Source organism: Triticum aestivum, chromosome 6B (genome assembly GCF_018294505.1).
Source record: "Triticum aestivum cultivar Chinese Spring chromosome 6B, IWGSC CS RefSeq v2.1, whole genome shotgun sequence".
In the NCBI taxonomy this organism is placed as follows: domain Eukaryota; kingdom Viridiplantae; phylum Streptophyta; class Magnoliopsida; order Poales; family Poaceae; genus Triticum; species Triticum aestivum.
Genome location: NC_057810.1, coordinates 41,004,169 through 41,023,195, shown reverse-complemented (window position 1 = coordinate 41,023,195; position 19,027 = coordinate 41,004,169). Strand labels below are relative to the sequence as shown.

The following is a 19,027-nucleotide window of genomic DNA, read 5'->3' as shown; positions in this document are numbered from 1 at the left end:
CCTTGTTGGCTAGCCACCACGGGCTCGGCCCTCCACCTCAAGGATTTCCCCTGCGAAAAACGCCATTGGTATACGGCGATCAAAAATAAGCACGGATGGATCCTCTTGAAAGTACTGGGACTTCGATCTCAGTTATCTTTGAGGCTGGAAGTAGTCTGGGATAATCGCCGTAATGGCCACTAAGGTGTTCTCCTTACTCAATTGATGAAACACCCCATCAATCAGCTCCACACATAAGTCCGGGTCCTCATGGGAGTCCAGGTCGAGGGATGCTACCTCTTGAGCAATGCGTTGGATTTCCCCGAAGAGGAGAGGATGATGCAGTAAAGTAGCGTAAGTATTTCCCTCAATTTTTGCGAACCAAGGTATCAATCCAGTAGGAGACCATGCGCAAGTCCCTCGTACCTGCACAAAACGATAGCTACTCGCAACCAACGCTTACGGGTTGTCAATCCCTTCACGGTCACTTACGAGGGTGAGATCTGATAGAGATAATATTTTTGGTATTTTTGGTATAAAGATGCAAAGAAAAAAGTAGAAGCAAAAGCAAGTAAATAAAGTGATGGAGATTGATATGATGAGAATAGACCCGGGGGCCATAGATTTCACTAGTGGCTTCTCTCAAGAGCATAAGTATTCTATGGTGGGTGAACAAATTACTGTTGAGCAATTGGCAGAATTGAGCATAGTTATGAGGTTATCCAGGCAATGATCATGTATATAGGCATCACGTCCGTGACAAGTAGACCGAAACAATTCTACATCTACTACTATTACTCCACTCATCGACCGCTATCCAGCATGCATCTAGAGTATTAAGTTAAAAACAGAGTAACACCTTAAGCAAGATGACATGATCTAGAGGAATAAATTCATGCAATATGATAAATACCCCATCTTGTTATCCTTGATGGCAACAATACAATACGTGCCTTGCAACCCTTTCTGTCACTGGGTAATGTCACCGCAAGATTGAACCCAAAGCTAAACACTTCTCCCATTGCAAGAACTACCAATCTAGTTGGCCAAACAAAACGGATAATTCGAAGAGACTTGCAAAGATAACTCAATCATACATAAAATAATTCAGAGAAGAATCAAATATTTTCCATAGATAAGCTAGATCATAAACCCACAATTCATCGATCTCAACTATGGACCCGAAGGTCTGAATTAAACTACTCACACTTCATCGGAGGGTCCATGGTGATGATGTAGAAGCCCTCCGAGTTAGATGCCCCCTCCGGTGGAGCTCCGGAACAGGCCCCAAGATGGGATCTCGTGGATATAGGAAGTTACGGCGGTGGAATTAGGTTTTTGGCTCTGTCCTGATTGTTCGGGGATACGTAGGTATATATAGGTGGAAGGAGTACGTCGATGGAGCTCCGAGGGGCCCACGAGGTAGGGGGCGCGCTAGGGGGCGCCCTCCACCCTCGTGACCGCCTGTGGCACTTCTTGGAGTAGGGTCCAACTCTCCTGGATCACGTTCGGTTGGAAAAACATGATCCCGAAGGTTTCATTCCGTTTGGACTCCGTTTGATATTCTGTTTCTTCGAAATACTAAAAAAGGCAAAAAACAACAATTCTGGGTTGGGCCTCCGGTTAATAGGTTAGTCCCAAAACTAATATGAAAGTGGAAAATAAAGACCATTATAGTCCAAAACAATAGATAAAGTAGCATGGAGCAATCAAAAATTATAGATACGTTGGAGACGTATCAAGGGACCGTTCTGGGTCCTCGGGTTGTGGAGGAGGGTAGTTTATCTCCTTTACAGTCTGGCGTAGCTCCTGGGTTGAAATTGCTAGACTAAGTACTTAACTATGGGAATATAAAAACGAATGGGCAAGTGTATGTGTTCGCTTACCCAGCTTGGAGGATTGTACATAGAAAATCTGCCCCGTGGGTTGACGCGGAGGAATTCCTCCTCTTCTCCCTTGTACAAAGCGGACAAGATCTTCGTTATAGTGGCAGCCGAATCTGGCCCCTTACGGCTGCACCTGGTGGAATCGTCCTCCCCGTTGAAATCCCACAAGGGGTGGCCTCGGTATTGAAGCGGTTGCACCCCCCGTGTAATGCATATGGCCATGACCTCGATCATGGTCAGTCCGGAATGAGCTAACAACCTTATCCGGCTCATTAGGTAAAGGACGTCCCTATCATTTTCCTTCTGAAGGCTCTGTGGGCGCCAGCTCAGGCGTTTCTTCAAGGGAGCATTATCAAACTCAGGGAGGCGTATCCGTACAGGGTCCGGCAGGGGGACGTCTTCTATATCAAACCATTCTGAAGGCCAGTCTTTGGAGGCCTTCTTTGGGGTTCCAGAGAGATATCCGGTCCCGGCGATGCGCTATAGTTCGGCTCCGCCCACTTGATATATCAACCCCTCCTGAGAACGGGGAACGAGGCAGAACAACTTCTTCCACAGCGCAAAATGGGCCTCGATGCCCAAAAACAGCTCGCAAAGGGCTACGAAGCCCGCAATATGCAATATGGAGGGAGACGTAAGGTTGTGTAACTGGAGGCCATAGAACTCCAGGAGCCCCCGGAGAAACGGATGAACTGGAAATCCGAGCCCTCTTATTAAATTAGGGACAAGGCATACCCGCTCTCCTTTGGAGGGATTGGGGACACTCTCCGCTTGCTCTCCGCCATTATAAGTGGCAATCCCGACACGAACTGGGACCATGTAAGCTGGGGGGAGAAGCCCCTTGGCTTGGAGCGCTACTAGCTCGCTGTGCGCGACGGAACACCTCTCCCAATCTCCAGGCTGAGGGCTGGGGGCGAGGGGAGGAGCTGCGTCGACCGGCCATGATGGAATGGATCTTTGTCGAATGCGCTCTGATGAATGCTCGTGGAGGGAAGATGGTGTGATTCGGATCTAAGTCCCCGCCTCTTTTATAGGCGACCCATTTTTGCAGCTAGGGGGGTAAATGAAAAAACACCCTGTCTTTTCGCATTCTTTTGACACGTGGAGGATGGCCATTATTGGGCACAAAAGCCAAGGAGCGCAACATTCATCGGAAGCCGGACACTATTCGACAGGTATATGGGATTTGGAGAAGAACCCGCCTTGCAATGCCGAAGATAAATCTGCGCGCCGGACTCATCGTCATTGAAGCCTGATTCGGGGGCTACTGAGGGAGTCGTGGATTAGGGGGTGTCTGGATGGCCGGACTATGACCTTTGGCCGGACTCCCGGACTATGAAGATATAAGATTGAAGACTTCGTCATGTGTCCGGATAGGACTTTCCTTGGCGTGGAAGGCAAGCTTGGCGATACGATATGTAGATCTCCTCCCATTATAACCGACTCTGTGTAACCCTGGCCCTCTCCGGTGTCTATATAAGCCGGAGAGGTTTAGTCCGTAGGACGAACAACAATCATACCATAGGCTAGCTTCTAGGGTTTAGCCTCTCTGATCTCGTGGTAGATCTACTCTTGTACTACCCATATCATCAATATTAATCAAGCAGGAGTAGGGTTTTACCTCCATCGAGAGGGCCCGAACCTGGGTAAAAACATCGTGTCCCTTGTCTCCTGTTACCATCCGCCTAGACACACTGTTTGGGACCCCCTACCCGAGATCCGCCGGTTTTGACACCGACAAGAACTTTTGATTTGGAAAGCTACCTAGCATAATTCATAATATAATTCTCTTTTATTGTGGCATGAATGTTCAGATCCAAATAATACAAAATAAAAGTTCGTAAAGACATAAGAAATAGTAATACTTCAAGCATACTAAACAAGGTAATCATGTCTTCTCAAAATAACATGGCTAAAGAAAGTTATCCCTACAAAATCATATAGTCTGGCCATGCTTCATCTTCATCACACGAAGTATTTAATCATGCACAACCCCGATGACGAGCCAAGCAATTGTTTAATACTTTAATAATCTCAAACTCTTTCAACTTTCACGCAATACATGAGCGTGAGCCATGGACATAACACAATATGTGGAATAGAATGGTGGTTGTGGAGAAGACAAAAAGGAAGAAGATAGTCTCACAGCAACTAGGAGTATCAACGGGCTATGGAGATGCCCATTAATATATTTCAATGTGAGTTAGTAGGGATTGCCATGCAACGGATGCACTAGAGCTATAAATATATGAAACCTCAACAAAAGAAAACTAGTGGGTGTGCATCCAACTTGCTTGCTCACGAAGACCTAGGGCACTTTTGAGGAAGCCCATCATTGGAATATACAAGCCAAGTTCTATAATGAAAAATTCCCACTAGTATATGAAAGTGACAACATATGAGACTCTCTATCATGAAGATCATGGTGCTATTTTGAAGCACAAGTGTGGAAAAAGAGATAGTAGCATTGTCCCTTCTCTCTTTTTCTCTCATTTTAGTTTTTCCTTTTTTTCCTTTTTCTTTTTTTTCTTTCTTTGGCCTTTTTCCTTTTTCCTCTTGTTTTTTTCTTTTTGGCCTTTTTTTTTCTTTTTGTAAAGTCCGAAGTCTCATCCCGACTTGTGGGGGAATCATAGCCTTCATCATCCTTTCCTCACGAGGACAATGATCTAATAATGAAGATCATCACACTTTTATGGATTTACAACTCAAAGCTAGAACAAGATATGACTCTATATGAATGCCTCCGGAGGTGTACCGGGATATGCAATGACTCAAGAGCGACATGTATGAAAATTACGAAAGTGGCCTTGCCACAAATACGAGGTCAACTACATGATCGTGCAAAGAGCACTATGACAAAAGTAATGTGTGTCATATGAACGGAACGGTGGAAAGTTGCATGGCAGTATATCTCGGAATGGCTATGGAAATGCCATAATAGGTAGGTATGGTGGCTGTTTTGAGGAAGGAGTATGGTGGGTGTATGGTACCGGCGAAGATTGTGCGGCACAAAAGAGGCTAGCAATGGTGGAAGGGTGAAAAGGGTGTGTATAATCCATGGACTCAACATTAATCAAAAGAACTCATATATTTGTTGCAAAAATTTAGAAGTCATCAAAAATCAAAGCACTACGCGCATGCTCCTAGGGGAATAGATTGGTAGGAAAAGACCATCGCTCGTCCCCGACTGCCACTCAAAAGGAATACAATCAATAAGTAAAATTGTGCTCCAACTTCATCACAAAGCGGTTCACCATACGTGCATGCTACGAGAATCACAAACTTCAACACAAGCATTCTTTAAAAGCATAATCACCCAACTAGCATGACTTTAATATTACTACCTCCATATCTCAAAACAATTATCAAGTATCAAGTTGATCATAGCATCCAATTCACTTCCTATGATAGTTTTTATTATACCCAACTTGGATGCTCATCATTCTAGGACCAACTTTGTAACAAAAGCAAATACCATGCTGTTCTAAAAGACTCTCAAAATGATATAAGTGAAGCAGAGACTAGCAATTTCTTCAAAATTAAGACACCACCGTCGTGCTCTAAAAGATATAAGTGAAGCACTAGAGCAAAAACTATCAAGCTCAAAAGATATATGTGAAGCACATAGAGTATTCTAGCAAATTCTAATCAAATAGGCTTCTCCCAAAAGGTGTGTTACAGAAAGGATGATTGTGGTAAACTAACAATCAAAGACCAATATAATACATGACGCTCCAAGCAAAACACATATCATGTGGCGAATAAAAATATAGCTCCAAGTAAAGTTACCAATGAACGAAGACGAAAGAGGGGATGCCTTCCCGGGGCATCCCCAAGCTTAGGCTTTTGGCTACTCTTGAATATCTTGGGGTTCCATGGGCATCCCCAAGCTTAGGCTCTTGCCACCCTTTATTCCATAGTCCATAAAGGCTTTACCCAAAACCTGAAAACTTCACAACACAAAACTCAACAGGAAATCTTATAAGCTCCGTTAGTGAAAGAAAACAAAACCACCACATAAGGTACTGCAATGAACTCATTCTTTATTTATTTTGGTGTTAAACCTACTGTATTCCAACTTCCTTATGGTTTATAAACTAATTTATTAGCCATAGATGCATTGAAATAAGCAAACAACACACGAAAAATAGAATCTGTCAAAAACAGAACAGTCTGTAGCAATCTGTAACTAACGCAAACTTATGGACCTCTAAAAATCCTACCAAAATAGGACTTACTGGACAATTTGTCTCTTGATCAGAAGCAAAAATAATCAATGCAAAATCAAGTTTATGTGATTTATTGAATTTTTTCTCGTGAGCGCAAAGTTTCTGTTTTTCAGCAGAATCAAATCAACTAGCATCGTAGCTTATCCTATAGGTTCTACTTGGCACAAACACTAATTAAAAGATAAAAACACATCTAAACAGAAAGTAGATGCAAGATTTATTACTAAACAGGAACGAAAGCAAAAAAAACATTAAGAAAATTGGGTGGCCTCCCAACTAGCGCTATCGTTTAACGCCCCTAGCTAGGCATAAAAGCAAGGATAGATTTAACTAGTGCCATCTTTGGCACTTGGTTCATAAGTAGCACGCATGATAGATTCATAAGGTAATTTTACTTTCTTTGTTGGAAAGTGCTCCATGCCTTTCTTTGAAGGAAATTGGAATCTAATGTTCCCTTCCTTCATATCAATAATCGCACCAATCATTCTAAGGAAAGGTCTACCAAGAATAATACGGCAAGAAAGATTGCAATCTATATCAAGAACGATAAAATCTACGGGCACCAAATTTCTATTAGCAACAATAAGAACATCATTGATCCTTCCCAAAGGCTTTTTAATGGTGGAATCCGCAAGGTGCAAATTTAAAGAGAAATCATCAAGATCATGGAAACCTAGAATATCACATAAAGTTTCCGGAATCGTGGAAACACTAGCACCCAAATCACACAAAGCAAAACACTCAAAATCTTTAATTCTAATTTTTATAGTAGGTTCCCACTCATCATTAAGTTTTCTAGGTATAGAAACTTCCAAATTCAGTTTTTCATCATAAGATTGCAACAAGGCATCAATGACATGTTTGGGAAAAGCTTTGTTTTGACTATAAGCATGAGGAGAATTAACAACGGATTGCAACAAGGAAATACAACCTTTTAAAGAGCAATTATCATAATCAAATTCCTTGAAATCCGAGATAGTAGGTTCAATATTAGAAGTTGAAGATTCTCCAATCTCTCTTTTACCAAATTTAGCATTAAGATCTAAAGACTCTGAATTTTTGGAACGCCTTCTAGGCAAAGTTGATTCATCATCACTCCCATAATCATCAAAATTCATCTTGCAAAACATAGATCTAATCGGAGACGCATCAATAACTTTAAGATCCTCATCATTATTTTCATGGAATTTTTCTGGTTTAGCAGCCATGTTATTGACTAAGGTGGCTTGCTTGTCAAAAATTTTGGCTATAGCATTTTCAAGCCGGATAATTTGAGCATTAACACTATAGAATTCTTTATTCATATCATCAAGCTCTTTGTTCATAAACCCCAAAAAACTTTTTTGTTCCTTAAGCTCTTTTCTAAAGAAATTATAATGCTCAAATTGCAAATTCATAAAGCTTATAATATTTGATTCAATCACATCCATCCTTCTGAGAAGGTGTTCAGGTCCCTTAGGCGCAGCCATAAGGTCAAACAAGCAAACAAGCACACAAAAGGAGGCAAGCGGAAAGAGAGGAAGAGATTGGGAAAGAGAGGGCGAATAAAACGGCAAAGGTGAAGTGGGGGAGAGGAAAAAGAGAGGCAAATAATGTAAATGCGAGGGAGATGGGTTTGTGATGGGTACTTGGTATGTCTTGACTTGAGAGAAGACCTCCCCGGCAACGCCGCCAGAAATCCTTCTTGCTACGCCTTGAGCTAGCATTGGTTTTCCCCGAAGAGGAGAGGGTGATGCAGCAAAGTGTAGCATAAGTATTTCCCTCAGTTTTGAGAACCAAGGTATCAATCCAGTAGGAGGCTCCTAAAAAGTCCCACGCACCTACAAAAACAAACTGAACTCGCAACCAACGCAATAAAGGGGTTGTCAATCCCTTCACGGTCACTTAAGAAAGTGAGATCCGATAGAAATAGTATGATAAGATAAATATATTTTTGGTATTTTGTGATATAGATGCAGAAAAGTAAAGATGCAAATAAAAGTAGATTCAAAGCAAATATGATAAGAGATAGACCCGGGGGGCATAGGTTTCACTAGAGGCTTCTCTCGAGAGCATAAGTATTACGGTGGGTGAACAAATTATTGTCAAGCAATTGATAGAAAAGCGAATAATTATGATGGTATCTAGGCATGATCATGTATATAGGCATCACATCCATAACAAGTAGACCGACTCCTGCCTGCATCTACTACTATTACTCCACTCATCGACCGCTATCCAGCATGCATCTAGAGTATTAAGTTCATAAGAACAGAGCAACGCATTAAGCAAGATGATATGATGTAGAGGGATAAACACATGCAATATGATATAAACCCCATCTTGTTATCCTCGATGGCAACAATACAATACGTGTCTTGCAACCCTTTCTGTCACCGTGTAAGATCACCGCAAGATTGAACCCAAAGCTAAACACTTCTCCCATGGCAAGAAAGATCAATCTAGTAGGCCAAACCAAACTGATAATTCGAAGAGACTTGTAAAGATAACTCAATCATACATAAAAGAATTCAGAGAAGATTCCAATATTATTCATAGATAAACTTGATCATAAACCCACAATTCATCGGATCTCGACAAACACACCGCAAAAAGAGATTACATCGAATAGATCTCCACAAGAGACGGGGAGAACATTGTATTAAGATCCAAAAAGAGAGAAGAAGCCATCTAGCTAATAACTATGGACCCGTAGGTCTGTGGTAAACTACTCACAACTCATCGGAGAGGCTATGGTGTTGATGTAGAAGCCCTCCGTGATCAATTCCCCCTCCGGCAGAGTGCCAGCGAAGGCTCCAAGATGGGATCTCGCGGATACAGAAGGTTACGGCGGTGGAAATTGTGTTTCGTGGTGCTCCTGGATGTTTTCGGGGTACGTAGGTATATATAGGAGGAAGAAGTGCGTCGGTGGCCGCCCGAGGGGCCCACAAGACAGGGGGCACGCCCTACAGGGGCCTATCTCGTGGGGCCCTCGGAGCTTGCGTGATAATTGGGATATCTTTGCATAGCGTCCTTCAGACATGTCAGGCATCCCACGCAGGCTGGCTGAACACAGCCTAAATATACTGAAGGGATACAAGACAGTCAAGCAGACTCTTCAGCGCTTCTCAGAGCCTAAGCGGCAAGCCATGGGAGAACAGCTAGCCAAGCTACTTGAGTCCGGATTCATCAGAGAAATAAAACATCCGGATTGGCTAGCAAACCTAGTGATGGTACTAAAGAACGACAAATCCTGACGCCTATGTGTCAATTCCAAGGACCTCAATAAGGCTTGCCCTAAGGATCCCTTCCCCCTCCCCCACATTGATCAAATCATCGACGCTACCGCAGGACACTACTCATTGTGTTTCCTTGACGCATACTCCGGATACCATCAAATCAAGATGGCGGAGTCTGACCAAGCCGCAACGGCATTCATCACACCATATGGCCCCTTTTGTTTCAACACCATGCCTTTCAGGCTCAAAAATGCCGGCGCAACTTATCAACGCATGATTCAGACATGCCTGGAGAAACAAATCGGCAAAACAGTGGAGGCATACATAGACGACGTGGTCATCAAAAGAAGACACATCAAATCCTTAATAGATGACCTGAGGCTTACGTTCGATAATCTCCGAACATACGACATCAAGCTCAGCCCAAAAAAATGTGTTTTCGGCGTACCTGCCGGAAAGCTGCAAGGCTTCTTTGTTTCCAATAGAGGAATTGACACAAATCCGGCAAAAATTAGAGCTCTGTCAGAGTTGGCTACCACAACAGACCTCAAGCAAATCCAGAAATTAACTGGATGCGTGGCTGCCTCAAGCCGCTTTATATCCCAATTGGGGGAAAAGGCACTGCATCTTTATTGCCTTCTTTGATGCACCGAACACTTCGAGTGGACGGATGCGGCCATGGCCAGACTTGAAGAAATAAAGGCCCTCTTGGCCAGCAATCCAATCCTGGCCGCGCCAAATACTGGTGAACCCATGCTATTATATATAGCCGGAACACACCAGGTTGTAAGCGAAGTGCTCGTCGTCAAACGAGAAACGGACGGACATAAGTTCCCGCTTCAAAAGCCGGTATACTACGTATCCACTATCCTCACTCCATGCAAGTCCCGGTACCCACATTATCAAAAGATAGCATACGTGGTCTTCATGGCATCCCGGAAACTACAACACTACTTTCAAGAGTGCTCAATCACGGTGGCCTCCGAAGTACCACTCAACGATATAATAAATAACCGCGATGCCACGGGCCGGATTGCCAAATGGGCTATCGAGCTCCTCCCGTTCGACATAACATATAAACCACGGCGAGCCATTAAGTCGCAAGTACTGGCTGACTTTGTCGCCGAATGGATAGAATCCGAACTCCCCAAAGAGTACGGCGCATACTCCAATTGGACATGCACTTCGACGGCTCAAAAATGCTGGCCGGATTGGGAGCGGGTGCTGTCCTGACATCCTCCACCGGAGACACGGTCCAGTATGTATTCCAAATGCTATACATAGACTCCAACAATGCAGCCGAATACGAGGCTCTATTGCATGGTCTTCGGATGGCAGTCTCCATGGGCATCCAACACCTGGAAGTGTGTGGGGATTCGAACCTTGCAATATCTCAGATAAATGGAGACTTTGATTCAAATGATCCGAAAATGGCGGCCTACCGTAATGCCGTCCTCAAAATGTCAGCTCGGTTCAACGGGCTCGAATTCCACCATGTGGTCCAAGAAAACAATCAAGCGGCGGATATCCTCGCCCGCATCGGCGCTAAATGCGACCCCGTCCCACCTAATATATTCTTGGAAAGGTTGTTCAAGCCATCCCTGGTATGGGAAGGGGAGACCGGCAATACCAATCTGGATCCGAATATAACCCCAGATCCTGAACCATTTGACGTAATCGGATGCTCTGCCACCGAAATAACACCTTCGGCCCACGTGATCATGGCTGTCATTGCCTCGTGGATAGAACCCTGGTTAGCCTACCTAAATAGGCAAGAACTCCCTGAGGACCAAAGTGAAGCACGTTGCATTGTGCGGTGCTCTAAAGCCTACAAAGTCCACGAGGGAGAGCTTTATAAGAAAAGCGCCACCGGATTGCTGCAAATATGCATCTCCGAGGAGGAAGGGAGGCAACTCTTGGCCAAAATCCATGCTGGACTCGGCGGCCATCATGCTCGCAACTCGGGCTCTTGTAAGCAAGGCCTTCCGTACAGGTTTTTACTGGCCGACACCCCAAGCAGACGCACAGGATCTCGTCCAACATTGCGTCGGTAGCCAACTTTTCGCCAATCAGAGCCATATGCCCCCTACCTCTCTCCAAGCAATCCCCATAACTTGGCCCTTCGCGGTCTGGGGGCTTGATATTGTCAGACCCCTTAAATGGGGAAGCCATAAGAAAAAATACTTATTGGTCATGGTGGACAAATTCACCAAATGGATAGAAGCCAAACCAGTTAAATCGGCCGAATCCGGACCAGTGATAGACTTCATATCAGGGGTCGTACACCGTTATGGTGTCCCCCGCAGCATCATTACCGACAATGGCACAAACTTCACAGCCGATGAGGTGAAAACTTGGTGTGGCAATATGCGCATTAAGCTTGATTACGCATCTGTCTATCACCCTCAAACAAACGGTCAAGTCGAACACGCAAATGGTCTTATTATGAGCGGATAAAACCCAGACTGGTGCGATCCTTGAAGGAGTCAGATACGCACTGGGTCGAGGAGCTCGACTCCGTACTATGGGGACTGCGGACCACACCGAATCACACTACCGGATACACACCATTCTTTATGGTGTACGGCGCAGAGGTGGTACTGCCCTACGACATTATTCATGACTCACCCCGGGTGCGCATGTATGAAGAGAGGGAAGTCGAGCTCACTCGGCAGGACAATCTAGATGCCCTAGAGGAGGAGTGCGATGTAGCAAAAGCTCGTTCCGCATTCTATCAACAACATGCTTGAAGGTACCAAAGCAGAGAAGTACATGCCAAAACTTACAATATTGGCGAACTCACTATGCGCCTACCGGAGAAGAAAAAAGACAAGCTCAAGCCCAAATGGGAGGGTCCCTTCATCATTGATCAAGTTCTCACCAGAGGAGCGTACCGCCTGCGTGATGATCGGATGATCGATTAGAGCCGAACCCATGGAATGCGGCCAGACTCCGAAGATTCTACGCCTAAGCGACCGGACTCTGTGTTTGTCTCCTTATCTCCACCCCTTTTAAATTATATCCTCTCTGTTTTTTCTTATTTCTTTTTTATATAGCTCTAGAAGGCTTAAAGTGTGACACGTTCACACAATTTTGACACGCCATGCGCGCTACTTATACCTGGGGGCTTCTTATACAGAAGCTTAATATAACTATTTTTCGGGCTTCATGCCCAGTGCATATGTGTAACTTCTCCATATGTGCCATTTTTCGCCATTATATGCATCGATATGACTTAAGTTTTGGCCAAGCTGGGTTGCCTGGCTCTTGTGTTTATGCCCTACGTTCCCGTTAATTCGGCTAGGGCATAAGGGGAGCACCTCTGCGATTGTTACTACCGGGTCAGCCGGATGTGTACCTCAGACTGGGTGAAGCCAAAAGCTAGCGTTCTTAAGGGAATATTCGGTCGGTGAACAAAAGATGTTTTTTATCTATTACAACATAAATCCCCAGATGTTTTGTATCCTGCGTCTCTGTTTGCAGTTCGGATATGCACATTAATGCATGCGTACCTAGGGAAAGGAACCCTTAACGGAACTATTCTCTCTGGAAGATGTTTCTTACTATCCATGTAATATAACATAACTAGTTGGGTACTTGTCTGTTCAAGCACATATCACCCCTACACCTGGTTTCCACGCGTACCCCGGTTTTATATAACTGAGCGGGTATTCGGATACACTTCGAACTGTCGGGTCCGAAGACTGAAGCGAAAAGGTCCGCCAAGACAAATGATTTACAATCTGGCTAGGGACTACATATGTCCACTGAAGTACATAGTCACTTAGACTGACTAAATTCTTCTTCTATAGCATCCAACAGGCTGTCTAGCCTACAATCCTGTTCGGAATACTTTGCGGCTAATTCTACTTGGTCATATACCAGACTTACGGGGATCTCTTTCCCATCTGGCCCTACAGGTCCGACCTCGGCCATATGGTTCGGGTCAGCCTTGGTGTATCGCATCTTCACCATGGCCCAGGCTTCCCTTGCACCTTGTCGGCAGGCTGATGTCTTCCATAATCAGAAGCGCCTCCGTGCTCCCTTGAGCATCTCCACAAGCTCCCCCATGCCTCCTGGCAGGGAAGCGGATGGCCACAAGGCCTGGGCAATACCCTGCATCACCTGCCGAACTTGTTCGTGCAGTTGTACAAGCTCTTCCAGAAGATCGCGTGCGGATCCGGGCATTTCCTCTTCAGGACGGCCTATCAGCATACCTACAGACATAACTCTGTTAACTCGTTTCTTCGCCAAACTGTACAACGGTTCGTTTAAGCACTTATTGTAAATGCCGCATCGAAGCCTACTATTCTCCTTCACGGAGTCAGCAAGATGGGCCCAAACATTTGCTAATTCGACGCCCAGCCGGATATTGGCATCTTGGAGATCGTTTTTCTCTCGCCTAACATGTGTAAGCACACGCTCGCCAGCCTTTAGCTGTCTTCAAGCTTGTGACTCATCCTCTCATACGATCTCCTGATTCTCTCCGGGATTGTTTGCAGAATCTATTGTTAGATTTGTAAAGCATGCCGAATATTAACTGGTATACGTAATAACATTCTCTTTGATCGAGACAAGTATTACCAGATGAGGCCTTCTTCGATTCCTCTATTTGGCAACTACGGCCCTTAGCTGGGCTTTGCATTCCTCTAGCTCTTGAGATAAATGGGTATTCTTCTCTGCAAGAACATGTGCATACAATGATCCTTAAATCAGTTGTGCCAACTGTTTCAAGTCTCGGGGGCTACTGATATACAAAATTATCAAATTTTCTTACCCATATATCCTTTACATACTGGTCTATGGCTCTGGCAAGTCCATCTTGAGCAGCTCGGATGTATGCGTCTACTAAGTTGAAGGCATTAAACGCCTCTTCGGAGAAACTGGCATCACAGAGTACGGCCCGTCAGCGCCGATGATTGATGGCGCTCTCCACTTCGGAATTTGTAGCGGAGATGCTATCCGCATCCCCTGTAGGGGGATAATTCAGCATTGTCCCCATGTTAGCCTCCACCCTTGAGGCCGATTCTGGTATCCGGCTGGCGGAGGCGTGGTTGGCAGGGTCTCCGGACATAGTCCGACGACTACTCTTTCTGCCAGGGCATAAGGGACGCGGTTACATTTCAAAGACGATAATCACGGAGCAGGTTCGAATTATATCTCTGCGACGTCGTCTCAATCCTAACCGCCTTCCTATTAAGCATGCCCGGCCTAGGTGCCCTTTGCTGATGGGCCCCTGCAGGCTCAGCATGGCGCCCCGGTAGCCATTTCTATAAAGCACAACATATGTGCATGGGGTAAGGCATAAAGAGGGGATCATTCTTGGAAGTTAGGACTTCGGTTTTACTTACATCCCATGCAGGGAGCAGTCCGGGGTAGTCGGCAATGATGGCCACCGAGGTGCCGTCGTAGCTGGCCTGGTAGAATTTCCCATCGACAAGCTCCACGGATATGTCTGGATCTTCTTCAAGTCCGGGGTCGAGGGCCCGGTCATGGTCCTCCGGCTGTGGAGAAGGGCTGTTAACCTCTCTCACGGCCTTGTACAGTTCCTCCTATGAAGTATCAAGGTAAATAAATGTGATAAGGAAAATAGGAATGAATGGAGTTGAGTAAAGGATGACAGCTTACCCAGCTTGGGGGGTTGTACATGGAAAATCCATCCCGTGGCTTAATACGGAGGAACTCCTCTTATTCTCCTTTGTACAAGTCAGACAATATTCTCGCCAGAGCGATGGCGGAGTCCGGACCATTACGACCGCAGCGGGTAGCATCATCTTCTCCATTGAAGTGCCACATGGGTTTCTGTCGGTGTACAAAAAGAGGGGTACACTTTTCGAACCCCTATAACTGTGCACGGGCAGTTCGAGCCACGGACGCCACCACGCCAAGCAAGGCAAGGGAGGTAAGCCAAGGTAAGACCGAAGCTCGGAAAGAGCAGAACGACACCAAGACCAAGACCACAAAGAGCAAAGAGGACGAAGCGGACTCCCCCGGCAAGATCCTTGCCGGGGGGCATTTTTAGCAAACCAGGCAAGGCCCTTGCCATGGCAGCTTGCCCCACACCTACGGAGCGATTCACCCTTGAGTCCACTGCCCCCATGGGGCAAGGATTCGGAAGACATCCCCGTGGTGGCATGCAGATCTTTGTGAAGACATTCAAGATCAAATTCACACTATAGAAGATGACAACCCCTGGCGGGATCCCATCCAAGGAGGAACACAAGACCCCCGGCAGGAGCCTTGCCGGGGATGATAGCAGGCGCCACGGCAAGACCCTTGCTGGGGCCCCGACAAGACTCTTGTCGGGGCTGCGGCAAGGCCCTTGCTAAAAGCACCCGTAGGGCCACCGTCGGGCCCACGCCAACTCCAAAACCTCCACCGTCATTCGCATGCGACTGCTGACCCAACCAGTTGGGCAAGCACCTGCGTGGCGGCAAGCAAATCTTCGTGAAGGCCCACCGCTGGGCCACCTCAGTTACCTGCCTGCCTACATGGCACCACAGGTACCGCTGGCCAGGGCGCGTGTCAACGTGATCGGCGACGGACAAGACTGGGCTCTCCCCTGCCCCCAATAAAGTAGGGACACCTAAGCACGACGCGTTAAATGCGCCTTGTCACGTAATGTGACGGATAAACTCGTATCACTGTGCCCTTTCCACCTCCTGTGTGCCATTGTGGTGGCCCCTTTCCCTATAAAAGGAGGCCCAGGGCGACCAGGAGGGGGATTCGGCTTTTTGGAGCTCTGTACGCCCCATTGCTAGCTCAGGAACACAGATAAACAAATCACCAAGACAGGAGTAGGGTTTTATGCATCCTCGTGGCCCGAACCTGGATAAAGAACTTGTGTGCTACCTGTTTGATCCGCCCTTCTCATAACCCCGCGCCCCGCAACCGTAGTAGGGATTCTCGTGATCCCATAGGTGTTGTCCTTACACCGACATCTTTGGCGCGCCAGGTAGGGGGCGCATTTGTGAGAATCGGCTTTAGCAGTTAGCCCGACACTCCTTCGCCTTTGTGACCCTTGGTGGAGGAAGGAGGGCAGGAGATCGACACTCGAGCAACCGCAAACGAAAGATAAGTTGCACTGAACCCTTATTCGCACAACCCTTCTTATTTGATGTTATCCCCCCCTCCCCTGGAGATGTCGTGCCTTTGTATGGGAAACCTGCACGCCAGGGGGCTCTCCCCACGATCGGCAACGCCCTTGCCCTGTTTCGAGTCTGCTCAACAGCTCAAGTGGCTGCGTCGAGAGTGGCAGAGTAACCTTCCACGACCAACAACGCCCTCGATTCTGACTCGAGTTAAGCTCGACAGTTCGAGCGGCCGCGTTCGGAACAGAAAGGTGGCTCGTCCGGCAGCACGTGCACTCGGCAGGCCTAGGGGATCCGTCCCCAAAACAATGCTAAGGGCCTCCGCGCCGGCAAGCCTACCCGATCGACGAGGGACGCACATACAAAGAAGAACTGAACGGGGTAATAACATGCATGAAAGTTAAGAGTACTTTAAAGTTATATTACATCACGTCATAGCTGCGGTTCTAACTAAAGATAAAACCTGTCTTGATCGGGAACCCGCAGTGGCGAAGAGGAACGGGATGCTTAATCCCGGCGCTGGCCTTCCACCCTCTTGATTTCATTGATGCCGTCGGTGATGGGCTTGATGCGCTCTTTGAGCACCGTGAGGTCGACACCATCCGGCAAGCTCTTCATCGAGGCCGCGAAGTCAAGGTCAGGATTCCAGTGCGCCACCTTGGTGAGGACCTTGGTCACTACCCTACGGCAAAGTCGTCGGGCCTCCTCGGCCAGCATGGCCATTCTGTTGGAGTGAAGATAGCCCAAGGCTCCAAGGACGCCCTCGAAGAACTGTGTCAGCTTGGCGTTGACGGTCCCGCTGCGCTCGGGGGCGTACCTCACATTTGGCATCCCTATGGTGGCCAATTGCAAGGTGACCCTGCCGGCGACAACCTCCAGATGGCTGATCCACCTATTCTCGCCCACCACATATTCCTGGTGGGAGGCGGCCTCGTTTGCCCGCAGTTGCTTCTCCTCCTCGAGGCTCCTGGTCAGGGTCTCCTCCCGAGCCCTGCTCTCCGACAGCATCTTCTCGAGGCCCTCCAGCTTCAGCTTGAGGTCTCTGATGGAGTTCCGCACGTCGGAGAGCTCCCCAGTCCTGCTGATGACTACTCCTTGCGCCTCTACCAAGGCGCGGTTGAGCGTGTTCTTCTCGCCGGACAGCTTGAGGGCCTGCTCCTTCAGTTCATCCCGCCCTGCTTCCAGCTCCTTCACCCTGCCGGCGTGGGCCAGAGCTTGGGCATCAAGTGCCTCCTTGTGCCTCTGCTCCAGTTCGCAGGTCTGACGCATGGCAAGAGCCTCGAGCTCCTCGTCCTTGCTGCGGAGCGTTGCGATAAGCTTCGCCTCACGCGCGGAGAGGTCCTCCTCCTGGGAATCCAGGGCGGCTTGATGCCGGTTTCGAGCGGCTTCGGCTGCGGCAGCTAGGTTTGCCGCCTCCTCCTGGGCCTTCTCAATGTCGGCCATCTTCATGGTAAGCTCCACATCATGCTTGGCCAACTCCTCCTGAAAGGCCCTCTGCTCGTTGCAAGTCCGGTGGAACCAGGTCTGCATCTCAGCAACGTGCGCCTTGAAGTCCACCTCCGCGTTGCCCACCGCCGCCATCCTGGACTTGACCTTGTCCAGGTGGGCATGGTAGAGCGCTTGGAGCTTCCGGAGGTCGGCCCCCATGGCGCGGAAAAGCTTCTCTTCTGCGGAACCGCCACCGCCAACGCCCGGCTCATCAACCACCTCAAGCCCGGTGGCGGCTAGCGCTTCACCGTCGAAAACCTCTCCCTCGACGGGCGCTCGGCTTGACGCCCCCGGGAGATGGACGAAAAGACCGTCGCCCACCTTCAGATATTTGCCGGGGCCCGAGGTTGAGGAAGAGGGAGGCTGGTCACCCGCCACCGCCTCCTTAGCAGAGGCCTTGCCGGCCTTGCCGGCAGGCCCACTACTGGCATCCTCGGCTGGGGCCCCGCCAGATGCATCGCCAGCTCCCGCAGCGGCGTCCTCGGCGGCACCCTTGGCGGCCTCGTCAGCAGCAGCCTCGTCAGCGTCTTTGGCGGCCTCCTCGGTGGCAATCATGCTGGCCTCTGTCGTGGTTTCCTCGGCAGTCCCTCCAACAACAGTGTAACGCCCCGGATTCGTTGCGCCAGTTGTCTGCCAGTTATTCGCCGTTGTTGCCATGACATTTGCTTGCATGTTGCATATTGTCATGTCATCATGTGCATTTCATTTTGCATACGTGTTTGTTTCATGCATCCGAGCATTTTCCCCATTGTCCATTTTGCAATCTGGCACTCCTATGCCCTCCGGCGTTCCCCTTTTGTCTCCTGTTGTGAGTGGGTGTTAAACTTTCTCGGAATGGCCCGAGGTTTGTCAAGCGGCCTTGGTATAGCACCGGTAGACCGCCTGTCAAGTTTCGTGCCATTTGGAGGCCGTTTGGTACTCCAACGGTTAACCGGGTAACCGTAAAAGACCCCCTTTCTCTTTGCAGCCCAACCCCCCTCCAAAATGGCACAAAACCCATCCTAACCCACTCCATGCTCTCGGTCGTTCGATCACGATCGCGTGGCCAAAAACTGCTCCTCATTTGGACTCTCGTATCTCCTTCTACCTATAAAAAGGCATCCCCTGTCCATTTTCGCAGTCAAACCCTAAATCCC

At 47.7% G+C, this 19,027-nt stretch overlaps 1 pseudogene; it reads right to left on the bottom strand.

Annotated features, from left to right (window-relative positions):
- The window catches only part of LOC123138741 (putative serpin-Z12), a 154,064-nt pseudogene extending 135,618 nt beyond the window's left edge, over positions 1-18,446 (bottom strand).
- Between the last annotated feature and the right edge of the window lie 581 nt (positions 18,447-19,027).